At 35.9% G+C, this 8,372-nt stretch overlaps 1 pseudogene; it reads left to right on the top strand.

Annotated features, from left to right (window-relative positions):
- Positions 1–979: 979 nt before the first annotated feature.
- Positions 980–7,948, top strand: LOC144372706 (transmembrane 9 superfamily member 3 pseudogene; annotated as a pseudogene).
- Positions 7,949–8,372: the final 424 nt, after the last annotated feature.

Genomic DNA, 8,372 nt, shown 5'->3' with positions numbered 1-8,372 from the left:
TGAAATTCAATTTCACTTCATAATCCCCCCTTTCCCCTCTTTTCCCCAATCTCCTTGACTCTCTTTGGCTAATCCATTCATTTATATTTGACTGATTCTTTTTATTTATATATAAAGATGAAATTCCCTGTGGTATATTTATGAATGCATGTAACATGATTTTTAAAGAATGCATTCTGCATTGTGAGGCACATTTTTGATGTGTGGGTATTCATAAATTCACTGGTCATTCTGAGAGGCTAAGCAGAGGTTTTTAATAAATGTAAGTGGAGGCTAAGACACGAGGATTTCGAGTTCAAAGCCAGCCTCAGCAACAGCAAGGCTTTAAATAAAATACAAAAAAGGGCTGGGGATGTGGCTCAGTGCTTGAATGCCCCTGAGTTCAATCTCTGGTACCCCAAACCCCCCCAAAAGAAATAATAACTGAAAAGAATACATATTCCAGGACTATGTATAAAAAAGAATTTTTTAGCACACTCTCATCCACTGTCTAGAACTTTTGTGTAGTTCCATGTGCAGAGCTTGACAAGCAGGCTTGCTGGGCACATAACATTTAAACAGGAATATTCTACCCTAATGCACTAACAGTCTGGAGCTTCAAGGCTAGATAGCCTGGCATTTGTGTAAAATACACCATACCTATAACAACCCACACAGAGTTGTCCTTATATATAGTCATTTTGGCTGCTATATTCTTTGTATACTCTTTGTACCATACACAAAATAAATAATACATCAAGAATTGTCTCTATATTAAGAAAAGCAGGCACATGTATAGCCAACATGAATATTTTTTGTTGCTCTAGCAAACTATATAATTACAATTAAAAAAAATTATGTTCATGAGTTGGAAGTACACAAAAGTCAAATATCAGGATGAATTAAATGGTTGATTAAAAGTGCAGAGATAAGATGACCTTGTAATTGTACCACTTTTGACTTCCACAAAGAAACATTTCATGCTCTAGCCAACTGGCACATGACCATTGTGAAAATCAACTGTAGGAAGCAAGTGAGTAAGACACAAATATAATAAACAAGCCATGGTGATAAGAGTGAAAAATTAAAAACGTGTGGACAAAAGAGAATTCGTCCATCCATAGACTGGCAGGATACCTTCTATTTAGGCCCATTTGCACACTTCTGATAAACAACATTTTGGCCAAAGTGTCTTCTTTCTGTCCTTTAAAATCCTTTTATACCTGCCTGCTTTTCCTCTCTGTAATTTAATTGAATTAAAAATAAAATATTTGAGCATCAGTTGTCTGTTTATCCATCTATCTGATGTTGGTTTAAGGGGACAAAGAATACATATCTCAACAAGAAACTGTGTTCCTTCTAGGAAGTTGAAAAAGAGTGTGGGCAATAATACAAATGGATGTCACAAGGTGAGGAGTGAGATTCTTTACAAGGGCAGTGGAAGGAGAGATTACGTTCAGTTGAAGAGGTTTAGAAAAGGCTTTATGAAGCAGGTGACATTTCAGAAACAACCTGAAAACATGTAAGATTTTGGTTAAGTGGAGCAAGGGAAGGGTTATTTTCTAGCTAGCATACAACCTATGAATCTGGTTGAATAATAGATAGGAGCTGGGTGTCAGAAAGGAGTCACCCATATGTGGCCAGGGTTTCACAAGCAGGAGCTAAGAAACTGCCTCAACATCTCTAGTGTCAATTTTATTCATTCCAAACAGAGATTTTGATGCACTTTCTAATGCTTTTTAATTTGTTCCCAATAGCTCTCACATTTGGAAAACTGGAAATCAATCTTATGAAATAATGTTTTATTATTTCTAATAATAACTAGGATGTTTTTTAGGATCACAGAAATCAAAATACTTTTCCTTTGTTGGCATCCTTTGGCTATCATTGGTTTAATAAACTTTCTAGAGCTATGCCTCTTTTACAATGTATCTTTTTGCAGTTCTTTCAAAAATTATTTATGCACATCAAGTAAGACATGAAGCCTTTTCTAAATCTCTTCAACTGCATGTAATTTCATGAAGACTTGACAATTTTCCATGTCAGAATTTAATCTTGCATTTCCTTATGTCATATCCTAAATGAAATATACAAATCATGTGTGTGTCCATGTGCTTATATTGACATGTGCTGTGATTTTCCAAGTCTTAAAGTCATGCATTGTGCTAGATTATTGAAATATTTAGATATACATTCTAATTCATTTCCCAATTGAAAATATTTTAAGTCAATTAGAAAGTAAATTACATTTACCAGATATAGCTTCATAGGAGATTTTGGAAAGTTCTCTGCTTATAATTTTCTGAAGTATCTAGAGTGCCTCTCTGACTCTAGAGAGACACAATCTTCTGTCCCTCCTAATATGAATTAGATAATTCTATTGCTCTGTAGATGTTCTGAAGGCTAAAGACTCTTAATGCTAAATTTATTGAGAGAATAAATCCCATTTTAGCTGTCTTGTCTCTGCCCTTTGGGTGAACAGAGACCAAGAAATAAGAAGGCATGTATTTATTCACAAAGGATACCCTCACATAGGAAATGCTATGTATTCTTGGAATCTTCTTTAGTTAATTGAAGAAATTATTTATTGAGGAAATAATTTATTGAGACCTGGGATTAAATACATAATTGATTTAACATCTCCAGAGTTACTAGCCATGCATGTTGTAAATGCTACAAATCTAGGAAGCATAACTCACACAATCCTGCTTCAGAATGTGGGCAAATCCAGGGAAGCATCTCTTTCCTTCCTCATCCCAAAATGTTACTCCTGCTGCCAGTTTTTTCACCTGTACCCTCTCATCTGATTTTTTGTCCTTGGCATACAGTTGAGTGCTTTCTCTGCTCTCCTGTATTGCCAAAGCTATTTTGAGCTTTGTGTTCACATTAATTTGAAATACTTGTTGACCTGTTGTTTACCAGATATTGTTAGGGAATAGAGGAGAAACTTTATAGTTTCTTCCTCTTTCCTGTCTTCATTGACACCAGATTTGAACTTTGTATATGTTGTCTCCCATACTTAGAAGTTAAACTTGAAGACCTGAATCAAAGAGCAGATTCTCACTCTGGGAATACATTTTCCTTGATGTTTTTAATTGCTGATTAATTTGGTGAATCACATAAGAGATGCTACAAGGTTTGGTTGCTGTTGCTTTAAAATGAATTAATAGTTTGATGAAAAATTTCAAACTATAGCCCCTGTGACATGAATCTAGAATTGTTAATAATATGTTAGAAAATAACATTCTGAATTATACCTTAACATAATGAAGAAAATACAGCTAATGTCCTGAAAAAGAAGAGATTTGAGAAGGCAGTTTTGTCATTTTTAGTAATATGGATTTACTAAAATCAACAATTTACTGAAATAATGATATGGAAGTGGCAAATAAAATACACCCATTTCTCTTCCTTTTCATAAAAATGATCAATTGGTCTTGTAACATTTAGAAAATTAAGTAGATGTTTTTGTGATCAGTATACTTTTGGTTTCGTTCTGTTTTCTCTTTCTAAATGAAATCACTTTTTTAAAAGAAAAAAATTAAAATGCCACCTCATGATGGCCATTATGCTTTTTTAACATCAAAATTAAATGGACAATTGTAGAGGTTAACCCCCTTAACTTCTTACTTTTAACACTGACTCCTTCTTCTTGAATAATCTTAAAATCTTAAAATTATTTTCTCTATCATCTCCCAAGATTCTGATAATTTTTTTTAATTCCTACTACACTGATATTCTGTTTAGTATCCTTCAGGTTTTATTTTTCCTCCTCCCTGTAAATATGGGATTTTCTTCTTATGATCCCAGTTAACTTTGTCCTGGAACATTTTAGTCAATCCTATAACTTCAACTACTGTCTGTTCAGCAATGAGCTTCAAATCTTTGTTTGCCTATCAGATCTCTCTCTTGAGCTACAGTCAATGTCCATATACTTTATACATTATCCATCTCTAAATCAATAGATTCCCAGGTACACTCAGAATTTTTCCTATCTTATTTCTGAACCTAACCCTTCAACACACTGTAATATGGTCACCTTCTACCCAAAAGGCTGAGTCAGAACCTGGGCAGTCAACTTGAACATTTCTATCTTTTCCAACCCACATTCAAACTTTGACCCAGTCCTATTGATCCAACCTCTTTAAGTATCTCCCATACCAACCCTGCTCTCTCTGCTCTTACCACTACTATTTCAATTCAGGCATTTATCATTTTTACGTGAAGTACACAGTAAACTCCTAACAGATCCCCTAAGTTCATTCTGAAAATTATCTATCCACTAACCACACTGATCCTAAATCTTTTATTTTCAACACAGTGACTGCAAAGAAATCATATAACAATTTCATCTAAGAGTTGGGGGGGGTATGGTAAAAGGAGGGTGACATCTTTAATTAAATAAATCATTCACCATAGAGTAACTGGGAAAATATTATCGACGAAATAATAATTGTTTTATAATGTTTATTTAGAATTGTCAAAATCTTTTAAAGGAGGCCATATTCTTTTTGTGAATATTGAACAAGAGTATGTGGTGTAAAGAAAGAAAGAGGAAAGGAAAAAGAAAAGCTAAGAAACAATTCTGAATAAAACCCAGTGGGTTCACGTTATCCTTAGAATAAAGAGTCATTATGGCCCCGGTTTGTCTGCCACAGCATCTCATCAATGATTACTAAACAGAAATGCTATATAGAATGAAAAGTGAGAAACTGCTATATGAAATCTTAATGACTTTTCACATGCTTTGAACACACTTGAAATACCAATTATACCCCCCCATGAAGACACTGCAAACACACACACACACCCCCTGATTCCTATTTTCTTTTCCTTCAAACAAAGAAACTCTTACAGTTGCCTTACAAAATCTTCTTTGCCAAAGTCAATTTTGAAGCTAAATAAAATGCCTCTAGCCTTTGTTTGCAATTTTATACGTTGTGTGAATACCTCTATTATATTACTTATCACAGTGTAAAGAAATGCATGGTTTGTGCATCTCTATTTCCAATGTACAATGAACTTCCTGGGGATAAAAATCAATTTTTTTTTATCTTAGTAACCCCAACATCAAGCCTGACATGTGAATAAATGTTTTCTAAAAACTTGAGGACTTTTAATAAAGTTTAGTAAATAAGAGGCAAAAACAAATTCCTTAATTCCTTACCTTAGACAAATAAGCTTAGATTTGTTCCTGATGGATATACAATTAAAAAATAACCAAGAACTTTGAAGAATTACAATAATGATATATTGATGACCACTCTGAAAATTGGCTTTAAAATGTCTGTTTGTCTGCTTTCCTTATCTATCTTCTATTATGCTAAAGAACTGCACAGGGAGCTGAAGAAATGAAAACAGCCTTTATTTAATGCTCACATGCTTTGCACATACTGAAAACCATCCAGTCTGAAAACCAGTCTTTGCACATATAGTAATTGTGTGACAGATGGTCTCTGGCTTGTCACACAATTACTATATACACAGTATGGAACTAGAATCCAAAGTAAGCTAATAGATCGCAGCCAACTACACAATCAGGGAAAGACTCCCCATCAGGTCTTGTGATGAATGCTTCCTATCCTTGATCAGCTCCTGGGCACTGTGGGGCACTAGGATCCAACAGGCTGTCAATCAGGGCGCATGGTCCAGTCTTCAGTCTTTTGTCAACCCCTCCCTCTACAGCATTCTTAAAATTACTTCCTTGACTCCACTCAACTCATTAGTTCTTCATTTACTTTTTATTTCACCTATTTGAAAGAAATTTATTTATATATTCTTTCAAAAAATATAGAATAGTCACCTTTGGCAAGCTCTATGCCTGGTGTGTGGGAGATTCAAATTTAGAACAAGTGATATCCTTGTCCCTATGAATTTTTTATCTTTTGGGGGTGGGATAAGCATTTTTCAAAAACTCACTTAAATCTGCACAATGCTGTTGTGGCTGAGTCAGAGAAAGAGGCTGGCAGGATCAGGAGGGCGGCACAAGAGCTGTTAAGGCAGGGGCATCAGCGGAGCGGCTGGGCCCAGGCCTTGAGTCTGCCAGTGCCCTGTGGATGCGAATCACTGCCGCACAAGCACCAGAGGCAGAGCAATTGATGGGCCAGTCAGGCATGAGCGCTCAGGATGAGGCCTCTGCAGGGCGCTCCTGGCCTGTCAGCTTCTGCTGCACTGCTGCTGCTGCTGCCCAGGGCCCAGGCAGAGGAGCATCAACACATGTTCCCAGCAGAGGCTCCATCTGATAGTCTTTTAGGCCCCTTCTGACCTTAAAGTCTCCAGTTTCCCAGTGGAAGGCCTGGCCCCAAAACAATCTCTTGCATTTGGTCTAAAGTTGATTGGTGGTTTAATTGCATTTTCACATTCAAGATTGGATGTTAAGGATTCTAGGAGTGGCTTTCACTTAGGACTGGATGGTTTTCAGAATGGTGAACTGGAGCAAGGCAGGAAAGTCAGTTTCAAGATACAGAAGAAGTTGTCTTATGGATGAAAACTGCTGGACCCTTCCAAAATTGCCTCGAAACATATAAGTACTTTTCACTTCTAAAAGTAACAGTCATTACCATGAAGCTCTAGGAGAAACATTTCAAGGAGTTGAAATGGAATTTAGTGGTCTAGATATTAAATTTAAAGATGATGTGATGCCAGCCAGTTACTGTGAAATTGATTTTGATAAAGAAAAGAGATGCCTTTGTTTATGCTATCAAAATTCACTACTGGTACCAGATGTACATAGTTGATTTAGCAATATGGGGTATTATTGGTGAAGCAGATGAAAATGTAGAAGTTTGTTATCTTTGGACCTACAAAAAGCTTGAAATAGATTTTAATGGAAATTTAATTGTTGGAGGAAATGTGAAACTGTTCCCAATACCAAAATACAGATGTCATATTTGGTAAAATGGAAAAATTCAAATGTAAGATTTGAAGAACGATTGCACAAATATCTTGTGATCCATCCTTTTTTCAACAGGGGATTCATTGGTTTTTAATTTTCAACTCCTTCAGGATGGTGATCTTCTTGATAGGCTTAGTTTCAATGATTTTAATGAGAACTTAAGGAAAGATTATGTCTGGTTCAGTAATGAAGAAATGGCTGACATGGATAGACTTAGGAGATGGATATGGATAGAAACAGGTGCATGGAGATGTATTTAGATCATCAAGACACCAGCTAATATTTTCCTCTCTACTTGGTTCTGGATTTCAGATATTTCCTGTTTTTCTCATTGTTATTATTATTGCAATGATAGAAGATTTATATATTTTTCTATGCTGCTACATCACCAATGAATGATTATTTTGGAGGAAGTCTGTATGCTAGACAAGGAGAAAGGAGATGGATAAAACAGATGTTCACTGGGGCATTCCTTATCCCAGCTTCAGTGTGTTGCAGGCCTTCTTCAATTTTATATTTATTTATTACCATGCTTCAAGAGCCATTCCTTTTGGAACAAAAATCTAAATCTTATTGGTATAATACTTGTCTGAAATTTGTTAGGTCAGCCCAACTTCCTTTGTTGTGCCAATGCTGTGCCTTGTTCTATACTGGAGAAAAAATATTTTATGTAGCCTGCAGTTATTGTTTGCCTGGGAAGTATTTTACCTTTTGGCTCTATCTTTATTGAAATGTATTTCATTTTCACATCTATTATGTCTATGACTTCATAATGCTGGTTCTGGCCATCCTTTGCATTGTTACCATCTATGTGATATTGTGTGCACATACTTCTTGCTAAATGGGATTATAGGTGGCAGTGGACAAGTTTTCTCTCTGCTGAATCAACTTCAATCCCTGTTTACACGTATTCGTTTTACTAATATTTTTTTTTGAAACAAAGATGTATGGCTTACTTCAAACATCATTTTACTTTGGATATATGGTAGTATTTAGCACAGCCTTGGGGTAATGTGTGGAGCACTTGTTTACATGGGAACAAGGGCCTTTGTCAAAAAAAAAATCTATTACTAATGTGTAAATTGACTAGAGACACAAGAAAACCTGGAAATTTGGATCAATTTCTCTTTTATATGGGTAGAAGTCAGTGCTGTTTTCATCTAAACCCTGAAAGGAACTGAGAAAGGGAAATGGCCTTCCTGATAATAGGTGGCTCGTCCATGATCTCCACAAGTCAACAAAAGCACTCCTAATAGAACAAAAACCTCAGGCAGGACCACATGGTGGTCATATCAAAAACTATGTGGAGACTGACTCTGAGGCAACAGAAATTACTGAGCCAACCTTTTTCTTACCAGGCATTACCTACCCCAGGTTTGCCCAGAACAAGGGGAAATGGCCATTTAGCGAGCAACCTCTTTACCAACATGGACTGTGACTCTCCAGTAATCTTCCCACCCCTGAGACAAAAGTACAAAAGTGATTGAAGATGCTCAAT

This window comes from Ictidomys tridecemlineatus, unplaced genomic scaffold, assembly GCF_052094955.1.
Source record: "Ictidomys tridecemlineatus isolate mIctTri1 unplaced genomic scaffold, mIctTri1.hap1 Scaffold_148, whole genome shotgun sequence".
NCBI classification, from domain to species: domain Eukaryota; kingdom Metazoa; phylum Chordata; class Mammalia; order Rodentia; family Sciuridae; genus Ictidomys; species Ictidomys tridecemlineatus.
Note: the sequence above shows the minus strand (reverse complement) of the source record. Positions and strands in the feature narration are given on the sequence as shown.